Consider the following 27030-nt stretch of genomic DNA (forward strand, 5'->3'; position numbering starts at 1 on the left):
GCAGGTGCTTTTTGATGTATTCAGAAATAATTGTGAATTGGTTCTTGCTGCAGCAGGTGACCATAACTTCCCTCCTCCCACTCATCTTGTGGCAGCACTGCACCTTCAGGTATTTTGCCAATGTATTCTCTGGATTGCATGTCCTCATTAGGTGACAGGAGGACATTTGACCTGCGGCAGATGTTGTGCAGCATGGCATAGGCAAGAATTATTTTTCCAACCTTCTCTGGCCTGTACATCAAGGCCCCTACGGTCCTGTGTAGACACTGTAAATGACCCTTCAGTAGGCCAAAGGTCTGCTCAATGCATATCCTCATCCTGATGTACCTGATTGTAGTCCATCTCCTGTGGCAAATGTGAATTGCACACAGGTGTCATTAGCCATGGTAACTGGGGGTATCCAGAGTCACCTGCAAGAACAAAGGCCACTGGTATCAGTCACAGTGCATTGTGCATGTGTTGCCTTGTCTAATTAAATATTGATGGACAATCAGTGCATGCATTGTCCATGTATTGTCATACAACATGGTTGTCCATCCCAGTTGCCATTCACTATGTGGCCTGTCTTTGACCTGTACATTGCTGTCATGCATGTGCCCTGTTGGGTGATTTGTTATTCTTTTGCATGTTTGCAGTGTCTGCATTCCTTCTATTATGGCTTCACATACATGGTTACCAAATTACTGGGCATTCCTTTCTGCCAGTGTTGCATTGTATGTGTGCAATGTTGGGCTGTGACATTTGATGTATAGGTATGTGTTCCCTTGCATTGTGGTTCTTGTTTTCCTCTGTGTGTATTGCTTGTGTGTTAGGGCAATATGCATCACCGACATATAAAATTCCATGCCACATTTGGGAAACATGCACTCCAATCTCCCCGCGTTAGAGGAGTTAAGTTCACTTTGCCCTTGATGTGTGTAAACAAATCCATGCCACAGAAGTACCCAGGCAGCCACAGTTCAGTACTCCCCAACCGACCTTCACATTTTAACGCTCAAGTTGGCTTTGCTTTTCCCAAAAATGCCAGTCAAACATTTCATGCCCCTGTATAAATGTTCATGCCCCAATCCCCAATCCCTTCCCTGGGTCCCAGGCTTGCATGCGCACGTGCACACACACACACACACACACGCACGCACGCACGCACGCACGCATGCACACACACACACACACACCAATCACTCATCCTTACAGCTTCTTTGCCAGTCACACAAGCACCCAGAACATGCATTCCCTCTGGTTCAGGGGAGGTTCAAATAGTTATGTTAAACTCCTACTTTGTGAATTGCCCTGCTAACACCTAATGGGCGCTTTGTGGGTGTACATTGTAATTGTCCTCCCTAGACCTGATCACCCGGATTATACAATAACAGGAAGTATCTGTCTGATAATATCTTTGACCAATGGAATCATTTCAAGTAAGGGTATGGCTAGAGATATATTTAATCCCCACTACAATGTGAATAGATACAGAACCGAAAAGAACATTCTGCAGACCAGCAACAGAACAGAGGGAAGCTACTAGTGGGAAAATGTCCAAAGGAAATGCATGCAGAGTACTTTCCATAATCTACCAAGGGGAGAGGATTCTACCCCAGACCATTTGCCTTGTTCCATAATGTAATTCACTGAACTACCTGGTAGTGTAGAGAGACTAGACCATATACCAGGGCATAAGGGCCACACGTTAACCCAGAGGAATGGATTTCCACCACTGCCATTCTGAGTTGTGCCCGCTGATCTGTTTTAAACTGCAGTAAAATACAAAGAAAATAAACTGATACTTCCCATGGGTCATCATTATAATTACAAAATAGCAACTGGTGTCTAAGGATAACAGCCTCTATGGAATACTTGAATTACATAAGGTCCTATGCTATCGTGTTTCTGACAGAATAGATTGAAGTTGCAGTAACAGCTAGGAGGACCTGCAAATAAGACATCTGGTTTAAAAAACATGCTTACTCTTCAGAAAATAATTTTCCAACTAACACATTGTTTTCTGAACTCTTTGGAGCATAGAAGAATAGAGCATGTGTATCCGTCCCAAACCGACAATACTATCTTATTATTGAATTGCACATGTTTCTCCTTGAAAGTTGAAGCATCATTTTACATCCTCAGAAAATGTTCCCTTAAGGGAAGGGTTTAACCCACAATAGTATGTGTTTTTTAGGCCAACTGAAGATGAACTTCCAGGGCTGGGCACTGGGTGGAATTGTGGCACGTGAGCTCATGCAGCTGTTGTGTGTTGAGGCCGCATGTGTTCACTTCAGAGTCTCCAAACATATGATACCAGCTCTGGAACTGTGGTAGTATCGAAACCCAGTGCTAACTACTATAAATTAGCACCTGCTACAAATCAAAACTATATTTACTTCACACATGTTGCATGCCACACCTACATGCAATAATTGGTTTCTACCAGGGATGTTATGCAATTTGCCACATGGAGGTCAGAGAGTTCCTCACACTACCACTTTAAAGTAACTTGTATTATTGTGGCAGTAGAATTATGTGGGCTCACTGTATTCATGTGTTTTATTATTTTCTGCAGTTGTGTTTGTCATTGGCCAAAAGGGAATCTTATTTACACCAAGACAGATAGAAAACAGTTTTACTGATGCAGAAAGCTGGTGAAAACTTGGTGTTATTTCAGTATCACCTTAGGAGCATCATTATTTACATGTGTAATTTGGTCTCCTTTTTAACTGGAAAATAGGTTCCTCTACATCTGTTATTGCTGTGTTTGGCATTTAAAACACCAAATCCAACTTCTCACACAAAAACCAACCACACTGCTCACTCTAAACCAAGGCCTTTCTCCTCAATACATTTTAACAACCTGGCATTTTCTTCTAAGATGTTTATGTTACACTTAAAAATCCACTGCAGCAATATTAACACTATGCAGCAAAGCCACTCATACTAATTTAAAAGTCTAGAATCCAACTGGAGAATGTTTGAATCAGGCAATATCTAATTCAGGGAACTTTCCACCCATCCCAAAACAATCACATACAATTTCCCTTCATTCGATTAATTTCTTTTTAATGAAATTGGGACCCCCCCCAATAAAACAGTAATGTTACCTTACAACCTCTCGCCTCTTGCGACAAGAAATACATAGCTTTGCATAGAAAGTTAAAGTATTAATAAAATCGAAGCCGTTGAATCAATTTAAAGATAAGCAAGTTGTGCATCATGAAATTCCAATAACAATGATGAGCAATTATGAATACACTAGCCACCTCAGTTTTACAGTTACAGAAATAGAGCCTTTTGTAACACACACAACACCACATGTATCTTATACATTTATTTCACCCTGAGCATGGATGCAGCATGGATTGAAAAATGCACAAGTCCAAGCTGAACATTTAATCTGTTAAAAAGCTAATTAATTCATATCACCCCTGCCAACCCAATTCTTTCTACTTCCCCTTTCTTGAAAACAGAGACCCCCCTTTTTAATAAACATGACAGAAGTTCAGCAACATTCTAGAAAACTCAAATGCAAGAAGCAACTCAAGGTGGGAGAATTGGTATCGAATGATCACCCTTTCCATCTGTTGTGAGCATTTCAGCACTTATAATACGGTTCTGCTTGATGGTGCACCCGGGAAATGATTTCAATTACTTTATTTTTCTAGGTATGCACACAGTGGGCCTCATTCCGAGATTGGTGGTAGTCATGGCGCTATTTGCACCATGACTGCCACCAATAAGTAAGTCCCCATTGAACATGCCATTCGCCATTCCTATTTGAGCCCCCATAGGGCTCAATGAGAATAGGGATTACGCTAATAATGGTCCCGCAACATGCAAGCCCATTATTAGCGCCCTGGTCCCTTACGGGACCCGTAAGGGACGTTTGGTCTGAACACACGGTTCTTACGGTCCCCGCCAAGGGACCTCGGAATAGGGCGGTAGGGGATTACCGGCACCGGTCCCCTTACTCCTTACCGTTGCCCGGTATCCCTTACCGCCCTACTCGTAATGAGGCCCAGTGAGATGTCCTTTGCTTGTCTGTGGTTATGCAATGCAAAGAGAAGGAGTGAGGAGATCTCACCATATATAGACCATAGGTACTATTTGATAAAATCTATAATTTCAGAAGCACATACACTTCTGAAACATTTACTTATTTCTCAGGATGTACAGTCAATTTGTATACCCCGCCTCTTAGCACTTACAAATAACAGGGGGCAGTGTATAATCTAATTGCATTTATAGTATCCACCCTTCAAGATAACTTCCCTTTTAGAACATACTTGCATATTAATTTCTTTTGGCTGCCTCACAGACAGGTGGGCACCCTCTCAAGGACTGGTTCCATTCTCCTCCTCTAGGAACAGGTCTGCCTAAGTCAGCATGATGGGATCAGCTTTCTAATACAGCCTGTGTGCTTTCTCTTTCACTGAAGAAGGATTGGGCTTTCCTCCTGGCTTTTTGAGTTGTGTATAGGCATCACATTAGATCTTGCCCTCTGTGGTCATTGGGCATACTAATGAAATGGGAAATCTGATGGGAGTAACATCTAAACCCAGTTTCCCTCCTATGTGATGTGATGTCATCTTTGAGATTTCTTGCATTAAACATTGTACTTTCTGAAATAGTATATTCCACATGTGACAATGTTAATAACCGGTTCACTAGATCTCTCTCTCCTGCTCAAATTAAATAATCCAAATTTCATCTCAATACAAGTTATGGTTGATGACTTACACATTGTTTTCATTTAACTCACATATTCAGTAATGCACAAATGATTTTTCTATCTCAAAGTAACAGGCTCGTCAGTAGGAATGCTAGGATATATAAATAACTGGTGTGTCATTTCTGCACAGAAATACAATTTTGTCTAATTTAAATAATACAATTACATCAGTCAGAACAATTTTATTTTTGGGCCATTTATTTTCAAGCAGAACATTTTTAAAAACGATTTAGCTCTCTATGATTTTTAATTTCAACGCTGCCCACAGAAATATTAATGTAATGTTTTTCCATAATGTATTTTCTTTATACGATGTTTTTTTTTTTATTGTGTTTAAGTTCTATTGCACTTTTCACAAATGTATATACAGTAATGTCATACAAATTACACAAGCATATACAATTCATATAATTTTAATTAAATTACAATATAAAATCTCAGATCATTTTCAATGTCATTTCCCATTCATTTTCATTGTATTTTTAGATTTCTTGCTTTGTGTTAATATTGGGATATGGCTAGACGTTTTTGTATACCTATACAACATGACATGGCAGTCTTTGGTTTTTCTGCCTAGTGACCACAATATCTGGTGTCTATGCTGTTAAGTCGGAGCTGGTGTATTTATGACTCAGAGATCTGGCTATGGTAACGTCTTCTGCAGTTTTGGTTGATAGGGCGGTTCTTGACTTTAGTCCCTCCCACAATGAGTTGTCCCAGGGCCTGGCTGGTCTTAGATAAGACATTCTGCCTTCCCTCATGTCAGATTCCTTCCTTCAGGAAAGGCCTTGGTGATTGAAATATCACATTCAATGAGAAAGACAGACTGGTCAAGCTGAATTTCTTTTAATTTTAAGATGCTAAATCACAGCACATGAAAAGATAAAGGCTGTAAAATCAACCCTTTGACTTAATTGGAGGGTGTGCCTTCCTGGGACATTTTTCCAGTGACAGATATTGGGGGTCATTACGAGTTTGGAGGCAGCCATGGTGCTGCTAGCAAATAGCGGGCCGGTTATTAGCTCCTTGGTCCCTTAGCGGGTCCCGCTAAGGGCGGCTGGTAAAACCAGCCGGCCCTAGCGGGACCCGCTAAGGGACTTCGGAATGCGGCGGTAGGGGGTTAACAGCACCGGCATCCTTAGCGGTGCCGTTAACTCCCTACCGCCGTACTCATAATGAGGCCCATTATCTTTACGGCTCTGTTTCAAAAGGTTTTCATTTCCTTGAGAAAGCAAGGCATCTCAGTTCCCATCTTGTTTCTGGGTGTTGTGAGAAAGGAACAATAGCTATAGGTTTGCTGTGCTTTAAAAATAAGTATCATGAATACATCTTTGTGTTCTCTATGTAGCAATAGACACTTTAAAACAAAACTATAACATTGCATTGTTGATCAGTGTTCTGTCCAATATACATCTGTAATGCCTCTGCATGATTCATAATGCAGATTGTAAACTCTGTAATGAAAATAATATATATACAATGAAAGGTCTGCAACAATGCAGGCCCAATTCCATTATCATCTTCCATGTTGTGTTTTCAATCTTATACTGAGCAGTTTTCCATTTGAATACAAGTTTCAGGATATTTGCTGGTACTTGGAATTATTTATCTCACGTCTTGTTAGTGATATTTTCATTTTACAGGAGTTGCAAACATTGGACCTTTTCCTTGCACGTGTGTTTTTCAGATGTTGTGTGCCAGCTGCGGCTCACATATTTGTTTTTAAAATTATGTTTTTTACTCCTGTATATACTTTTCGTCAGTGCAGTTTTCCTTAAACAACAAAGCATAATGATTCACTGGTTTAGCAGCTCACTCATACACAGTGTGTGCATCCTTCTGGCCATCACTTTCTCAATCATTCACTCACTCTCCCTCCTGCTGATTCCTTCTGATTGATACTCTCACATTCATCACTCAGTCACTCATTGACATATTCAATCCTTCTCTGGCATTCTCATTCACATGTGCATTCCCAACCATGTACACCCTTCACACTGCATTTATTCTTAACCATGCACTTACAGGCACCCCCAAAGAGGAGCCCCCACTTCACAATACCCTCCATAAGGAAATAGGCAATTGGGACTTAACCGGAGGAGAATCCCGATTTGGGGACAAGGACTCTGGTTCCTGTGAGGTACTCCCTAAACCATGTCACATAATAGCCTACACTGGACTATCTAACATCCAAAGTAGTGTCAAGTCCTGAGACTTGGCTAAAGAGAAATCTATTGTATGCCATTACCAGGAAGAAAACAAAAGCATCTCTTTAAGTAAAGATCTCCATTGAACTGGGACAAAGAGATTGAAGAAAGTGTGCAGGTCGAAAGAAACAGAGAGAAAGGAACGCATACACATGCAACCAAGGCCCCCTCGGAGCATAAGAGCTGGAGGAGATGGAGTTGGGGAGAGCCAGAGAGCCTGTGACATTCAGAAGTTTTCTGAACACAGAAAATAAACACTGGAAGTGCAGCATGAGGGGAGTAGAGTCCATAGTGGGATGGTGGCATTATCACAAGGATTTCACGGTGGGCATGCTGCCCATCTAACAACGTTGACACTGTTTCGAGCAGGAATTGACAAATGCACTGGTCTCCCCTTGGGATACCAAGACACCAAGCAATACTGTGAGAACCACAAAGAGAAGACGCTGGTGGAAGGGAGCCGACAGAGAAACCATGTGAAGGAGAAGGTTGGATGTCAGCCCTAGTGATGTTACCTCGACAGACTAAAGGCAAAGTGAAGTACTGGAGAACTAGGAGGCCGAGCAAGGCTTATTATGCAAGCACACACACAGACTTGTCTCAGTACAATTAATTACGTGTACACAGAAATCTGATGAAAGTGAAGTCCACTCCCTCTCCTGAACCTGCAGTGTCAGTTCCGTCCCTCTAAGGTGGGTTGGATCTGACGCTGCATGGTCCCCTTTTCCTTTCTTTTTTTTGTTTTTGTCCCCTGCCTCCAATCTACAGGAAGCAGCGGACACCCCTGCAAACTCGCAAGGCCCAAACATAGTGAACAAGAGAGTGGGGGACACCCTTGCAACCCCGCCCGCCATGTTTGGTATTTTTACCCAACTTGGTTGAATCAAATCGATCAAATTGTACTGGCCGAAATCAGTCAAATGTACCATTCGATCAATAATATTCAATCAAATTGGGTAATACCTTATAAAATGAAGGACCGAGAAGCTTCAGGACTAAATGGTATACAAGAAAGACTATGCCAAGAAAGGTTGAAGCCTAATTACGCACAGGCACACAAACCCAAACAGAAATGCATGATGCTGCCTCCTCAGCTGATCCCTGCTCCATAGGCCTCCATCGGCTTCCAGCTCCCATGCTCCAACGAGGTACAGACATAAACTAAGATACGAGCAGAGCTCCCTGGTTCATTACATGCACATATGAACGAAAGAGGGACCGTTGCTGCTGAGTCTGTACAGTGACATCAGTAAATGCCCAGACAGCATTACTGGGTGGGTATTTTCAGATTTTGTGTTGGCCTTGCCCACTAAGGCTCTACCCTGTCTATGCCTCTGAATGTAGAGCTGCCTGCCCCAATGTGTCACAAACATGCTAGAAAATGTTTGGGATAAGGCAATTATCAATTTTTACAATTGAATCACTCCTTCCAGCTTTTGGTCATGGGGCATTGCCTCGAAGACTCCCGCTGCAGGCAGCACTCAGCACCTCCTTAAATCCCCAACAGTGTCACGTACAGCTTCACTTTGAAATCTGTCTTTGCACTTGCAACACTCTCCTTGAAGAACTTAGGCAGAAACATAGACTCTCTAAACCGTCTACTGGTCTATGTAGCGTGTTTCTCCTCACCACGTGGTGCAGAACTTGCTGTAAGGAGTGACAAATCCGGCAGTAGAACAATGTCAGACTACGTTCATTTGTTTCACGCAATTGGTCTACCAGAGGTCACCCTTGCAGGTAATGAAAACTGGGATATTTTTAGAGAACATATTCCAGGTGACAATGTTATGCACATATTATACCATACCATTCAAATGGCCAGCACTATTCACTTTTATAACAGCATAAGACATTACGATTAATGTCTTCCTCCTGTTGAATAATTCCCCCCTAGTTCTTTCCCGTTTGCTCCTTCTATGTATTATTTTAATATATCACCTAAAAGCTTTAGTCAAAAAGTACAACAACAGAATACAGAGTATAAAACTCTATAGGCTTAGGGAGATGCTGAAAGAAATATTGGTCCCGAATCAAAATAAAAGTTGCAAGAAAATAAGCAGAATATTCAAATATGTTTTTAGACCGAAGTGGGAAAAGCACATTTGAACGAAGACACGTTTTGCGGGGCAAACTTCAAAGTGTAACGTTAAATTTAAGCACTTGGAGTTCCTAATGCTAGGAGAAACACAATTATAGAAGTGTGTTTTTAAAGTGTGCGCACCCTAAACGTTTTATTTAAAAAACAATTCCAATCTGCACATAGAACAGAATATAACGCTGTTCAAACCTCTAAATTCACATAAGAGAAATGTCATTCTGTGTGCCAAGTTCTTATTATGAAGCCGCAAATACTCGCGTTTTAAAAAGTGCCAGAAGTCTGATCATTCCTCCGCTGTAAACCTTCATGAGAAAAGTTCTCATTTCCCCTTCTCTGCTCGCGAACATATCTGTCTGTCAATCTATCATAAAACTAACGGCCTGGAAAGACATAACTAGACACGGATTATTCCTGTGTGCATAGCTGAAATTCCGCTAATATTTACTAACCCACAAAATCCAAGTACTGCCATGACATACTTTCCAAGTTCGGATATTATGGTTTCTAATTCTGCTATATTGGAGGATTTTTTTTTATGAAAGCACGGTTTTAATTTTTCATTAACTCAAACATAAAATATTTAAATGCAATCTTTTAGGGATTGTTGCATACATTAAGTGGGCAGATACATTATGTAGTTTCACTCTTGCATGAATGCCTGTCACTGGGAGCTGACATCATGTTATGTGAACCTAACCATGCACGGGGTTTCTTCAAAGTTGAAAGGAGAAGAGAAATGGCTGCAAAGGTTTGCTGTCTGTGTTAAAGAACAGTGATACAAGACCCTTGTTTTCTTTCGAAAACAACTATTTCTACATGATTGCACTTGCATTTTTTATGAGCTGTGCCTTCTAGAAAAACATTTGCATTGCAGTAACTGGGGTATATGCAATAGGAAGGGGCACTCCAAACGCGTTTTGCAAATACAGAAGGGAAATCTACACATATTGAACACTTCTTATAAATAAATCTGGCGCACTAACGAGATCATGAATTTATTATGATGCTATTATAATATGCAACAGAGTACTATATTACAGTAGCTTTTAAGCACCAATGCCCCTATCACAGACAGCGATTAAACGGAAGGTGTAGTCTCAGTCCTGAGCAATAAAAACATTGTGTATTTGAAGGGGCATCAAAACCATAACAGATATGAAGGTTTTAAGATCCGAAAATGAAAGCATGCAATGGACATGATTCCGGAATAGAAGTTACATGAAAAGGTGTGAGTCAATCTTCCAGACTTTGCCATGAAATATAAGAAAAAAAAACACTCCCTGCAAACGATGGGTTCCAGCAAATTCAGAACTAGCGACAGTCAACCTCTTCACTGCTTGTGTGTCGAACACATAGGGAATACTTTGGAATCCTGATTCGAACTACACGTTTAGGATGGGGATCAGTGGCCCAGGGAGACCCCCAAAGCTAACTATACCAACAGAGTGCATTCTATTCCTAACAAAGTTGCAAACATGATGGTATGAGATATTATTTTTTTTTCTTTTTTCATCAAGAGGGACATCCATAATGGATTTATTTTCTATTTATAGCGTTGATAGCACTCATGATGATAACGCTAGATAAAACGCTATTTCCAGCCTAGGCATCATAATTATTCCACATTTGTTGTGTGGCCGCCTGCTTTGACTATGCTTATTGCGTAGTATGCATTAGATGGCCCTGAACTAGTCAGCACCATATACATCTTTGAATTTAGAAGGTGATGGATGGGGATAGAAGCAAGGTAGATCAACCAAGCTGAACCGTGTCCTCATAATTCAAATGGCTATGCTTTCATTGCAGAAAATACAGGTTGAAAAAAATATGAAAATCAATTACATGATTCAATGATTTCTTTTGATGCATCTTTGGGCAAAACAGTGACCATGGCTTCCCTCAGGCATTCTGAGAGTCTCTTTTTCAAGGTGTTCTGGTGGTACATTTGTAAAAGACAGGGGCTAATTTTGGGTGCAATGTACATGTAGAACTCTGCCCCGAATTCATCGGGCCGGGGGTCTTCCCTGATGGTAACATTTTAATGGCTGTCAGCACCTCTTCCAAAGATATTTGACTTTTCAGACCTGCTCTGTCTTCCCCTGTACACTAGTACAGTTCCACCTGATCCAGATAACTCTCTAATTCCGCCTGTGAGGCTTGGGTGTGGGATGAATACAGGTCTGGTAGAAGCAGCAGAACTCTTGTGTTATCCCTGCATCATCAAATCTCTCCACCCCTTGTTCATTGATTATGAATGTGAGTCTCCCCTTGTGTGTTTCAAGCTTTGCGGTCCTTGCCAGCAAACGTCTATGAAGCTCATTCTCTTAGTTGTCATATCTGGTTGGGCTTCATGGTAATGTCGATGTCATTCAAGTTATACCTGCTTCATCCTCTCCATGATCCTAGACCTGTTCTGTCTGGTTCAGTGGCACTCCTGTCCTGTATTGTCATACTATCTGGCTCTGCTTGTCCACCCATCCAACTCTGTCATCTCCCTTATCCACTGTCCATCGTGTCTTCATAGCTGTGATTTCATGCTCATCCTCCTCTCTACAAGCACACTCTCTTGTTAGTCTCTCCACCTGCAACTTCCTTTGTTCCCTCAATATCAACGTGAGTTATTCCTTCTCCTCTGCCTCCCTCCGTCTCTTGATCTCTTCTTGTTCTCTTCTCAACCTATCCCGCTGTTCCCACTCCTCTCTCTTCCTTTATCTGTGCTCCTTCTCTAACCTCTCTTCTCTCTCCCAGTGCCTCTGCCCTTTTGCCTCCTCTCTTATCCATTTTCTGTTCTCTCTCGCTATCCTCTTTTCTCTTTCCTTCTCGTTCATGCCCGCTTCCTCCTTTATCTAAGCCAAATCCATTGCTTTGCTGCTCTCCTTAATGCTGTCTATGGCTTTGGTTACTACCTCTGTTTCCCCATTCCTTCCAGCTTTAGGATAATCTGTCCCCTTATCACTCATTTGTGGCTATGCCCGCTAGCCCTTCCTTCGAGTCCTTCTGAGCATCGCTGCTTGCTCCTGATTATGAACATATATTGCTGCATGTTACTGTTACTGCTTGAAGAGGTATAGACTCTTCATGAAGGATTTATTAACTAATATTTGTGTCAAAAATAGGCTGTGCATCTAAAGATTGTTAAAATTGGTTTGACACCTTTACATGAATGGCTCTCTGGCTTGAATGTAATGTACTGGGGTATTCTGAAACTAGTCCCAAATAAAAATTTGGGAAATAATCTGTGCAAGATAGCAAAAATTAAGAGCAGGGTAGGTCTGGACTATAAAAAGGGAAGATAACTAGATGCAAACAGGAGCGGAATGGATAAGTGAAATGACTGTGCTTACATATAGGCAACTCATTGAAGTAGTCTATGTACTATTACATTATTATGGACCTTGCACATGGAAATGTCGGGATGTGGTTGAGAAGTTATGAAATTGCAATAAGAGAGAAATAATGTGAATGAGACTCAGCTATTATGGACTTGGGATTGCTGGGGGAAATGGTTTAGAATGTGTTTTGTACTAGGGGGATGTGTACTCAGAAGAAAACTGGACATTGGTTCCAAGTTATCCAGTTATTTAAAATGCATTGGGTTTCTTTTTTTTTGTTTTTTTGTCTGTCTAATGTTTTGTTTGTGCATATTGTCTGGTGTCAGCGATCCTGAATTTGTAGCTATTTTAGCTATATCGTAATGTTTAACTTTAGTGCTCACTTATCCATTGTATGACACAACACAGCGGAGAACATTAATACTGATTATGCTAGAGAATAACATGTTTGAACATATTGATATAATAGACTGAATGAGAAATGAGTATACTAACAGCAATGACTTGGAATGTTAAAGGCCTGATTTGTCCACAAAAGCAAAGGAAGGTGATGACAAGGATATGGAGGGAAAGGGCAGACAACGTGTTTTTACAGGAAAAACACTTAAAAGATGAAGACATGGGATGTCTACTTAATTCTAGACATCACAGGGAACTTTCAAGTTGTTATTTAGCTAAATCAAGAGGTGTTAGTATTCTATTTAGAAAGGGAATGAGATTCAATATTGAAAAGTTAATTACAGATGGGGAGGGTCAGATGATCTTTGTGGATATTCGATACAGTGGGAGGATACACACTTTGGGGTGTGTTTATGGTCCATGTTCAACGGGAAAGGTGTTTTTGATGAAATATGGCAAATGTTGCATGAAATGTGTGGAGAAACAATACTTTTGGGAGGAGATTTTAACAGTAGTCATGATTATAAAATAGATCAAACTAGTCAATGTAGGTACACAAATGCTGGTGTATGCAAAGAATGAGAGTTGTTCTTGCAGAGATTCAGTTTAGTAGATATATGGAGGGAATTGCATTCTTCCTCCAGGGAATACATGTTTTATTCTACAGTACATCACTCATTGTCTATAATTGATTATGTGTTAATCACAAATAAATTAATAGATAAGATTATAAGTGTGAACATTAGGGAAAGGGACATTTCGGATCATGCTCCTGTGGATCTACACTTGAATATTGAAAGTGAGAAATCTGCTTTTATGAGATGGCATCTAAGAGTAGGGATTTTGGATGAAGAGGGTATTGAGGAGAGTGTTTAAGCATTAACGAAAATGTCTTTTGAGGAGAATACATACTGTATTCTCCTCAAAAGACATTTTTGGTAAGGTTTTAGAGGTGTGTGGGATGGCTTCAAAGCTACAGTACAGGGAGGGTTGATTAGTAAGACATTGCATCTTAAAAAAACATTTGGGAGAATTAAAATCAATTGAGCAAAGACTCCTATCTGCAACAAAAATATGTGCAATCAGGAAAAATTCAAGATAAATTGGAGATGGCACAGATTCAGAACATTTTGGTGAGAAAAAACAGATTTTTTAGCAGAGCAAGGTCTATTCTTTACAAGGCAAAAATATTGGGAATGTGGGGATAGGAGTGGGAAGTAGCTAGCTAATAGATTTAGGGGGTAATTCATAGAATTCAGCGCACAAGTGGCGCACGCGGCTGGCGCACAGTGTGCGCGTGCGAATCCCTGCGCCAGCCGTGTGCGCCAAAACCCATTTCCCCGCACAGCGTATTCATGGATTCCAGCCACCAAAACCAGCCGTGGCGCACAGTGGCGCAGCGACCTTCCAGCAGCGCCAGTTACGCCCCCAAGAACGCCTTCCGCGCAGGGAAAAGCCATCAAAATCCCCAATCCAGCACAAAGGGCTGCGCTAACCCTGTACCAGCACGGCAAGGGGGCTGCTATTCGCGTGTATTTCAGGGGTGCGCGTGAAGTTTTACACGCGAATAGCCTGGGCGCGTGTATTTCAGGGGTGCGCATGAAGTTTTACACGCGAATAGCCTGGGCGCGTGTATTTCAGGGGTGCGCGTGAAGTTTTACACGCGAATAGCCCGGGCGCGTGTATTTCAGGGGTGCGCGTGAAGTTTTACACGCGAATAGCCCGATCGCGTGTAAAACTTCCCGCGTACCCCTGAAATACACGTACCCTGCTGAAATCGCGTGTAAAACTTCCCGCGCACCCCTGAAATACACGCGCCCAGGCTATTCGCGTGTAAAACTTCCCGCGCACCCCTGAAATACACGCGCCCAGGCTATTCGCGTGTAAAACTTCCCGCGCACCCCTGAAATACACGCGCCCAGGCTATTCGCGTGTAAAACTTCACGCGAACCCCCGAAATACACGTGCCCCGCTCGCACAATTGCTGTATGTTGCCACTTTTGTAATGCGCAGGGACGCTACCGCCTGCCTTTGTGTGGCGGACGTGTATCGGCTTGTGCGTGTCTTTCGCTGTGCGTGGCTTTGCCCTATTCGGTTCCATAAATACGTGTGGTTCGGGTGCGTGTGGGCGTTCCTTCTGCTTCCCTGCAGTACATCCCCAGTTACGCCCTTGTTTTCGCAAGTTGTTCCCCATTCCGCGCGTTACGCCCCGTGTTCCGCCCACTTTCTAGTGTATGCGCAGAGGTTGTGCGCTTTCACTGTGCGCGTCGCGCACGTCTTTCGGGATGTTGCAGTGACCTGTGCGCCATGCACGGGTTTGGCGCACATCCCGTGGTAAACACGCGCAGGGACTTCCATGTATCGCACGCGTGCGCGTGTGCCTGTTTTTTTCCGCTTGCGCCTGCTTGCGCCTGCTTGCGCGAAGATTTTCGGCGCACGTTTGTTCCATGAATCGGCCCCTAAATGGGATAGTGGGAAAGTCCTTTGTTCAGGACATTGAGAACAAACAAGGTTGTGTAGAATTAAAAAAATGTGGATTTATGTAAATGATTCAAGAGATTTTATGATCAATTTTATATATATTCAGTGAAAAAACTTTGTTAAAGGGACGTTATGGTTAAGTTGCGCTACTAAAAACATATGAAATTCAGTGAAAAAAACCTTGTTAAAGGGACGTTATGGTTAAGTTGCGCTACTAAAAACCTATGAAATTCAGTGAAAAAACTTTGTTAAAGGGACGTTATGGTTCCAAGTAAAACCGAAAAACCCTTGAAATTCGCCAGTTATGGTAAGCTAAGCAACCATAACTCGCGCCACCACCGTGCACTGCTAAGACTAACACCCAGGACATCAAAGATGACATCATTTCCAGTCACATGTCCTAAACTGTTCCCTCCACAATGAATTACAATTATGTCTGGATGTTGCTCTGTCTCCAGAGTAGCACAGAGAGGTAGCAAGTCCAACCACTTCATTCCACGTACTCCATGCCAGTGTACTTCCACATGTGGGAATCCAAGATCTACAGCTACTCCACAGCTTTCTGCATGCACCTTCAACCAATGTATCCACGAATCTCCTAAAATCCAAACAATCTGTTTTCTGAAACACACAGCCATAGCTATCTTTTGTTCTCTCAGCAAAAAGAGTATCTGAGAAAATCTCTCCTGACACAACACACCCACCAAACTTTCCTGACCAATCCCTTTCAGTGCTTATTCTCATTTGCATGACTTATGAACCCAAAAATCCCTGGATGTAACTCCCGATGTCCGCGAACTACCGCCATGTCCGCGGACATATCGTAACATGAACAGCCCTTCTACCATTTCCACTACACTCTCTCTGCCATTCCCTCATTGGATGTACCTCAAAAATCACATGACCATGCACCAATCACATTCAAGACCTCTAATCTAACTGCATCATCATAGATCAGCACTGCAAATGTACTCTGAATCTCTCTGAGTACAAGTGTCATATCATTGGCAAGCAGCATCTACCAGAAATACTGTACAAGTCTTCAAGATTTCTACTTGCAGCTCCATGCATATCCATATGCATGAACACAAACTTCAGGTATGCATATTTTCTGTATAGTAGATGAACACATTTTCAAACAGACTTTTACCTTGTAAAATCTGTAAAATGAATTTACTGTACTTTTTTCAATTTCCTAAAATCAACTATCACTTATAAACCTTTATACTATTTACTTTCTTTATACACACACACTCAAATCATGTTAAACTAACATTTTTTAAATGAAATATATAGACTACATATATTCAAACAAAATTGCATGCAAACACAATCTATGCTTAAACCTTTATAAAAAATACCTATACAATTTCATATTTTTTGTTTTTATTTATTTACTTAATTACTTTAAATTAGACATGACATTGAGGCGCTATTACCTAGAACAGTTTACTTACAGAAATAGTGGTATTCACTAATATATTATAAATTTCACAAGACATAGTAAAGATATTTTTTTTTTGCTACAGTTAGTCATTCAATACAATTTGTTCATTAAGAACATATCATATGTACTGAACTGATGCAATGTATCTTATGTAAATAAATTAGTTTTATGATTTTACAGAAGGCACTGAGGATTTCAATAAAAAAAATCAATATCTAAATTAAAAACAGTGCTATATACAAACAAAGTTACTAATTTGAAGCTTTTACAATTGCAGTGAAGACCAGTTTCCTGAAAAGAAGCAGCCAAATTCGAAAAAGAAAGAAAAACTAAGAAGTTACCTGTTAATTTAAAAAAAGTAAGTAAAATATCACCATAATATTTGTATTATTAATCAAATATACTATAACATTAATACGAGCTATTTCGGTTTCTAAAAATAGAGATTTTGTACCATTTTGTCCAAAAATGTCCATGTCTTAAACAGTGATTTACAGCCAGAATGGCCCACAAATTTCTATTTTTGGACACACAAATTAGCCAACTGAACCACTACAATTTTCATATTATAGAACAAACAACTGTTTTAATTGTATACATTAGATTTACTATTTGTACTTTTCCACACCACTAGCTTACTTTTTTTTTGTCATCTGAACCCCAGTTTAGTAACACACAAATTCAAGAATACCTATCCCTACGAGTTTTAGTTCCCAATGCACAATCACACACCATTACATACATCTTTATCATCTTACTCAAACACTCATGCACACAGCACACATACATTCCAGAACACCCCAACCCATATCTTCTTTATTTTTTTCAACAGACCCTAAAGAATGCCTACCAAAAGTCAAGTCCGTAGAAAGCAACGCAAAAGTAGAGCAAATGAAAATAAAGGTGTCCAACATAAGCATCCATCTCTAGCAGAATTTGTAAAAAAAGTTGAAACAAAACAGCTAATACAATCATTTAGTGAAACACAAGAAGTTTCAAGTACAACAACTTCGCTTCCTCTATCAAAATGTAAAACAAACCAAAAAACAATGAACAGAAAATCAGCTATCAGTACAGATAAAACTACTTCTTCAAATTTTAATATAGTGCAAAGTAAGCATACCAAGAAAAGTATTTTAGCCAAAATATACCGTCACAAAGTCCTTCAAAATCTTATAAAAACAGGAGAGAAATCAGGTTCAAAGCTTAAATCATATCGTAGGCAATTAATCTTAGAAGCATTGATGGACAGTGCAATTCTTCTCAAAAGAAATTTATTTATTTTACTGTTAAACAAAATGAAACCACTAACAAAACTAATAACTAAATTACAAAAAAGACTTCTCAATAAGCGAAATGTCAACTGAAAGAACTTCTTAGGTATCTGCAGAGGTGAATGGAATCACACTACGAGCACAGAACCATATTTTAATGAAGAAGCGTACAAACAAAAGCAAACAAATACAATTGCCATAAATAGCAGTGGTCGAGGTTATGAAAAAGTGAATAATACCATAATGGAACAAGAAGTACTCCTTACAAAAATATGCCCTGAATTACCCCTCCATTCAACTGAATCAGAACGTCTAGTGTACAAATGGCCATGCACGTCAATGTGTAACATTCCCAAACAATGTTTCAAATCTTTACGCCAATTCCTCAATAAATATGTAAAAAGCAAAGACAAAATCAAAATTAAATTACTGCAAAATATAGATACCTGTCCAGTGCGCAAGTACACAGGACTACAAGGACATTCATTGGCCTGCATTACAGGACCTAATTGTAAAACCACTTTCCATGATATCAAAAGGATATCAACACATCATTCAACTATAAGAAATCCAGTCTATAATCTGTACTATGCTAAAAGTCCTGCTTTAGCACTAGCAAAGTTAAATAACATCCTTCTACATGGTACAGCAAAAGACCTACTTGAAGAAATTCACTATATCCAGAAAAAATATTTTGAAAGTGAAAGCCATTTACAGAATGAAATAGATTTAAACCAATTAAGCAACAATTCTACACATGGCAACATTTTGCTAAACACATAAAAAAAAGAAATACTAAAATTTAAAAGTACATCAGCTGAAGTATCAAACCATGTATGTGTATGTTGCCGTAGAATTTTTTATAAAAGTAACACAAAAACTGTGGACCTATCATACAAAATAGAAGACAATGAAGATTCTAAATGGTTTGAATTAGCTCTCTACCTTGTAGCAGAAAACAAATATGAAAGAACTGAGCCCTTAATACTTTGCAGTTATTGCACTACAAAACTTGACAACAACCAAACTCCTTCACGTTCTATCACAAATAATTTGGAATTATACCCAGTACCAAAACCTCTACAACAACTTAATTTATATGAGAGCATCATAATTCAAACAGTACACCCATTTCAAGCAATAATATGCCTTCAACCAAAAACAGCAAAATTACCTCCCTCTGAATTGGTAAAAGGCATTTGTGGAAAAGTAGTTTATTTACCATTAAATCTAAAAGAAAATGTGCATACTCTAGGAGTGCAATGTCCAATGAAGCAATCTTTAATTATATTAGTAAATGGAGTACCTACATAAGACAAAAAAATATGGCAACAGCTGGTATATTTATATAAAGTTAGACAAGCCTTCCAATATCTTAAAGAGAATAATGAATATTGCAAAGAAATTAATATTGAAGAAAACTTGAAAGATACAACTGAAATAATTCAAGAAACACAAGAAGCTGGTCAATTTGAGCTACTAGATCCTGCTACAATATCAAATACTTTAGACCATTATACAATTCATCCTTTGCACTGTAATGACACCGTACAAGATCTACTGGAAACTTACCAAATGCATCAAACAAAAGGATCGCCAATCAGTATATGGGAAAAAAGTATAGAAGCACGTGATTTTCCTCTACTCTTTCCTACTGGCAAAGGAGGAAGGTATGATGATAGACCTATTCAAATATCAGCTTCAGAATACCGCTCATTACGGATGTATTCTGAAGATCCCAGATTTAGACAAAATGTGGAATACATATTCCACCTACTCTTTGAAAGTGAAGTAGCAACTTTATGTTACGGAGTTGCACACATATTAAAATCAGGATCACACTACACAAATATGACAGCTACACAATTATTAGAGAAAGTGCAACAAAAGGATGAGGTTTTACAATCAAATATTACAAATCTATTTGCAAATATGCGTGGTACTAAAGAGTACTGGTTTCGACGTCATGGAGATGTACGTTGTATGATCAGAAACCTTGGCCCACCCACTTGGTTTGTTACATTAAGTTGTGCAGAATATGCATGGGAAGATTTACATGATTTCCTATGCATATCAAATAAAAACAAAACAAACATAGATATTCTAACAACTGGAGAACTTTGTTCTTTGGATCCTGTTAATGTTTCAAGATATTTTCACCATTGCTTCATTGCTATGCGACATTTTATTTGTAATAAAACTGTTCCTCCCCTTGGAGAAGTGCAACACTTCTTTTGGAGAAAAGAATACCAAGCCAGAGGAGCACCACATATCCACATGCTTTTATGGATTAAAGATGCTCCTAAATTTGGTCAAGACAGTGATGCCACTGTTTTACAGTTTATTGAAAAATATGTCACTTGTGAAATTCCATCAGAAGCCACAAATAGTGATCTTCATGCACAAATTTTACAATTTCAAAGACACAAATGTGGAAAATATTGTCGTCGCAAATACAAAAACAAAGGCAAATACTACACCAAATGCCGATTTGGTTTCCCTAGACCAGTTACAAATACAGGTCAAGTAAACAACCTCATGTCTTCAGTTAGACATAGTGTTAAAGGTAAGTCACCTAAAAATACATATAACATAAAAAGAAAAGAAGAAGAAAAATATATCAATGATTATAATGCAATCATTGCCCACTTATGGAATGCAAACATAGATGTGCAGTACATTGCAGACAATTCTACTGCAGTTGCACGATATGTCACAGCATACTTAACTAAAGCAGAAAAGACAGAGCTCCAAGACCTCTGGAATGACCTGTCATCAGATAAAACAGTATCTCAGAATTTATACAGCTTGGGCATAAAAATGCTCACCCATAGAGAATGTGGATCTTATGAAGCAGCTGATCGTTTAACTGGTACTTCATTGTATGGTAAATCCGAAAATATAGTATGGCTAAGTCTTGGTCCAGCTAAATCTAGAAAAAGAGTTCTAAAATCATATGAAGATATAGAAACAATAGCCAAACATGATCCCAACAGCCAAGACATTTTAAAAAACAATGTATTGGACACATACTACCCAAACAGAAGTAATACTTTGGAAATCATGTGTTTTTACCAAATAGCCCAAAACTACAAATACAAAAATAATATGAAACCTGATGAAAAAAAAAGGTAAATATAGAGTGACAGACTGTGAAGGCAGCTTAGTTAAACTCACTAAACCAAATTTAATTAATCATATCAAATTGTCATTGAAGACTCCTCAACATAAAGAAGTATATTACATGTCCCTGCTACAACTCTTCAAACCATGGAGAAAAGAAGAACAATTACTAGATAACTATGACTCATATGAGGATGCTTTCAAAGCAAATGAAAGCACTATAACTGATGTAAACTTTACACAGTACAAAAAAAGTTGCACAACGAACAGCAACATGAAGAAGAACTCCAAGCCCAACTAGATAAGGATACTCCTGACAGTAGTCAACCTTCTGTAACAGGAAGCCAAGAACCACTGGGAGAACCACTAATAACAAATGAGGCAGAATTAGCTATGATAGAAGTAGAAAACACCATGTGTCAGTATGAAGATAAGGAAGACTTAACTATACTACAATCAAAACTAAACAATGAGCAAAGTAGCATTTTTCAAGAAGTAACAAAACAAATTGCACATGGTGTAAAACATGAAAATAAAGAATGTTCCTGCCATAATTATAAACCTATACTACTGTACGTCAGTGGTGAAGCTGGTTCTGGCAAAACATTCCTAATCAAAATCATTAGTAAGTTCCTTCAACAATTGACAAACAACAAACTGTCAGCTGTTGTCACTGCCCCCACAGGTTTAGCTGCCTACAAAATAGGTGGTGTTACATTACACCGATTACTACTATTACCAGTAGAACACCAGAACAAATTAGACTATTACAAACTTTCTGCAGAAGCTGCAATGGAATTACGCAGAGTATTGAAACAAATGAAAATGCTACTAATAGATGAAGTGAGCATGGTCTCCAACCTGATGTTAGCTTTGATTCACCTCAGATTACAAGAAGTACTCAAAACAGACTATGAAGAGCTCTTTGCAGGAAAACACATTATTGTTTTTGGAGATCTGCTTCAATTAACACCGGTAAAAGGTGAACCTATTTTTAAAACATTAGGACACAAACTCAGCCGTAAAACTGTTGGCAGCATTGGAAATGTCAACCTTTGGCAACATTTCCAATACAGAGAATTAACAGAAAACATGCGCCAATCTGCAGATTTAACTTATGCCAACATTTTAAAAAGTTTGAGAGTTGGTATACTTTCTAAAGAAGCAGAAGCAACATTGAACACCCGGCACATTAATGCACTTTATGGCGATAATGCATATGCTACAGATGTTATGGAACAATTAGCCCACAAAAATGTCAATTGTATGGCCTTAATGCCAACTCTTGCAAGCTGTCTCAAATTCAATGAAATCATGTTAAGTAAAGAAATGCAACCAATAATGGAAATTAGCACCACAGACAAACTAGATGTACATGGTATCACACTACCCTTGTGTGACCAAGCTACAACAAGACTAAATAATTTAGAAAAATCAATCTCAAACGCAGCAGGCTTAGAAAAGATGTTAAAATTATCCTTAAATTGCAGAGTAATGCTTAAACGTAACCTAGACGTGGACCAAGGACTAGTTAAGGGAGCACTGGGTACATTTGTTGGCTTTCAAACATACCCATGTGACAACAAAATTCAGTTCGTCAATATGCTCTTTGACAAACTTTCAGAAGTAAAATGGATAGGACGCTCAACAGCTAGATTCCTTCTCTTCAAAGATATGTATGTACGCAGAGAACAATTTTCTCTAACTCTTGCATACGCAGTCACGATTCATAAATCACAAGGTCTTACCCTAGACAAAGCAATGATAGATATTGGTAACACAGTCTTTAAAGAAGGCATGAGCTACGTAGCACTATCACGCTTACGTACACTTGACGGTCTATTTCTAATCAACTTTGATGCAAGTAAAGTAAACGCTGATATTCCTTGCATTTTAGAATATAATAGACTTCGCTCACTATACACTCCCCATCTAAACACATATTCTGTTCCACAAAAACTAAAACGTTGTAAAAGAAAATTAAATCAAACAGAAATGCAACAGGACATCACTGCAAATCCTCCAAAGAGAGTAAAAGAAACTAATACTTCATCAAGTACCACAAACAAAAAAGAATCAATTAGAGAAATTAAACCAGGTACTTCTTTAAAGAAGGAAGACAAACTCCAAAAAAGCAGTTAGATACAGAACTACCTCGACCATTTAAATTCTCAAATATAGTTGGTGTAAGTTGCTATGCAAATGTAGCAATGAATATTCTATTTCAATTACCACCAATTGTTGACAACATTTACTTACACAGTACAGACCCATTGTGTTTGAAAATGTTAGTACTTCACAGAAATGCAGCAAACAATCCTGACAACACATATAGTGTTTTTGGAATAAGACGACAATTGGACTACTGTGCTGGAATGGTGAAATTCACTATAAACTCACAGGAAGATCCACAAGAATTTCTAATGTACTTACTACAAGTACTGGAAAACAAAAACATACCTGTAAATGAAATCTTTCAGATTTCATACATGTGGAAACATACATGCACTCTCTGCAACAATGTGACACAAGAAGAAATCCCCAATGAACGCTTCATATATATATCAATACCAAATTGTGAATCCATTCCATTTCAGCAACTTGTACAAAATGCAAACCATGGTAGATTATGCTCTACCTGCAATTCAGATAATCGCTCCACGTTAGTAATACAAACACATAGTAAACACGTAATACTAATGCTTCTACGTTACAATGCAGATGGTACCAAAAACAACTGCAAGCTGACTGGATTCACACATGGTCAAATATCACTTGGTAAGAAAACCTTCACAACAATAGGTATAATCTACCACGCAGGAGCCACAACCAATTCAGGGCACTACACTGCATATATAAAAAAGAAATGTGGATGGTTTGAATGTAATGATAGTACCATTACTCTAAAGCAGAGATTACCAGCAAATCTTACAAACGCTTATTTGATGTTCTTAAAACCAAAATTTGATAAATAAACTGTATTTAAACCTTTAAGTAAATTTGTGTTAAAAAAATATAAACTGTTAGAATACTCCAAAAGCTATCTAACTGCTCAAAGATTCTACAACTACTAATCAGATAAATGAATACCACTAAATTAGACCAAAAAATACACAGTTAGAATACGCCAATTGGTATCTAACTGTCCCAAAATTATAAATTTGTGTTAAAATAATATAAACTGTTAGAATACTCCAAAAGCTATCTAACAGCTCAAAGATTCTACAACAACTAATCAGATAAATGAATATCACTAAATTAGGCCAAAAAATACACAGTTAGAATACGCCAATTGGTATTTAACTGTCCCAAAATTTAACAAAATCCAAATAGATAAATAGATAAATCAAAACCACTAAAATATATTAAAAAAATAGACAGTTAGAATACGCCAATTGGTATCTAACTGCTCCAAAATTTTATAATATCAAAACAAATGAAGAATCTGTTACTGCTCCAACAAAAATACAACAAAGCAAAGTATAAAGCATTAGCCAGAAACAAAAAGTGAACATTTAAAACAAACAAACAAATAAACTGTAGCATAACAGAAAAAGGTTTTTTTTTTAATCCAACATGGATTTTTTTTTCTCCTACAGACCCAATGATTTTAGCAACAAATACAGAAACTGAGCAAATTGCACAGTACTCTGATTTGTACTCTACTAAATATGAGTATAAGGTAGTTTTAGGCTCTAGGGTTGGAACCTGCCAGTGCTGAGCTCCAGTTATATTGATCATGAGCAAGATCACAGGAGTGATTGTAGGGGTTTAGCCCAAGCCCCTGTTTGGTTGGATAAGAAAAATGGTGGTCTCCTGGTTATCTCGCTTTGGAAGTTAGTGAAGTAGTTACTGTGACACTTTGTTCCATACGAATTGGTTCGTTTTTATTAGTGGTGGTTGTACTTGCATTGAGTTTATTACATACTCATATGTAGGTCAGCTGACCTAACTTGCTTATCTAGGTTGAAACAGTGTTTCTCAAAAACAACTATGAGTATGTAATAAACTCAATGCAAGTACAACCACCACTAATAAAAACGAACCAATTCGTATGGAACAAACTACTAAATTTGAGGGTCGAAAAAAAATAAAAGTATATTGCTTATACAATGTAATAAGTCATTACAAAATACTAATACTAACATGCTATTTTCTTTTATCACAGAATGAAAACATGGACTCCCATTACTAGACCAAACAGTAAGTATACAATAATAAGGACAACCATAGCAGCATATCACATCCATAGTATCTAATACCTTTCTTCCTTATACATTTGTTTTTCACCCAAAGTTATAAGCAAATATGAATGTGATATGCCAATGGCCAAATGGCCATGCACCCAAGACTCTATGCCCTGGCAACAACCACCGCAGCATATCACATCCATAGAGTCAAACATTTCAACTATGATCTATGGGAACCTTTTAATGTCCGTGAACAATGTGAGTGTTCTTAGAACACTTTGAACTTGCCAGCGAACAATATGGACACCGTTTTTTCAGGACACCCCCTACGAACATTTCAGAACAACACGATAGTTCTTAGAACAGTTTCAACTTAACAACGAACAATACGGACAGCATCCTAAGGACACCCCCTACGAACATTTCAGGACATCGTAGGTGTTCTTAGAACACATTCAACTTGACAGAGAACAATACAGACAGCATCCTCAGGACACCCCCTACGAACACTCCCCGGACACCGCGAGTGTTCTTAGAAGCGTCTTTAGAACACCACCATCTTGTTTATTTGCGAACATTTCAGGACACCGCAAGTGTTCTTAGGACACATTCAACTTGACAGAGAACAATATGGACAGCGTCCTCAGGACACCCCCTACGAACATTCCAGGACACCAGGAGTGTTCTTAGAAGCTTCTTCAGAACACCACCATCTTGTTTATTTGCGAACATTTCAGGACACCGCGAGTGTTCTTAGGACACATTCAACTTGACAGAGAACAATACGGACAGCGTCTTCAGGACACCCCATACGAACACTCCCCGGACACCGCGAGTGTTCTTAGAAGCGTCTTCAGAATACCACCATCTTGTTTATTTGCGAACATTTCAGAACACCGCGAGTGTTCTTAGGACACATTCAACTTGACAGAGAACAATACGGACAGCGTCCTCAGGACACCCCCCACGAACACTCCCCGGACACCGCGAGTGTTCTTAGGACACATTTAACTTGACAGAGAACAATACGGACAGCGTCCTCAGGACACCCCCTACGAACACTCCCCGGACACCGCGAGTGTTCTTAGAAGCGTCTTCAGAACACCCCCATTTTGTTTATTTGCGAACATTTCAGGACACCGCGGGTGTTCTTAGAACACATTCAACTTGACAGAGAACAATACGGACAGCGTCCTCAGGACACACCCTACGAACATTCCAGGACACCGGGAGTGTTCTTAGAAACGTCTTCAGAACACCACCATCTTGTTTATTTGCGAACATTTCAGGACACCGCGAGTGTTCTTAGGACACATTCAACTTGACAGAGAACAATACGGACAGCGTCCTCAGGACACCCCCTACGAACACTCCCCGGACACCGCGAGTGTTCTTAGAAGCATCTTCAGAACACCCCCATTTTGTTTATTTGCGAACATTTCAGGACACCGCGAGTGTTCTTAGGACACATTTAACTTGACAGAGAACAATACGGACAGCGTCCTCAGGACACCCCCTACGAACACTCCCCGGACACCGCGAGTGTTCTTAGAAGCGTCTTCAGAACACCCCCATTTTGTTTATTTGCGAACATTTCAGGACACCGCGGGTGTTCTTAGAACACATTCAACTTGACAGAGAACAATACGGACAGCGTCCTCAGGACACACCCTACGAACATTCCAGGACACCGGGAGTGTTCTTAGAAACGTCTTCAGAACACCACCATCTTGTTTATTTGCGAACATTTCAGGACACC

Source organism: Ambystoma mexicanum, chromosome 5p (assembly GCF_040938575.1).
Source record: "Ambystoma mexicanum isolate Mex_15411 chromosome 5p, UKY_AmexF1_1, whole genome shotgun sequence".
NCBI lineage: Eukaryota > Metazoa > Chordata > Amphibia > Caudata > Ambystomatidae > Ambystoma > Ambystoma mexicanum.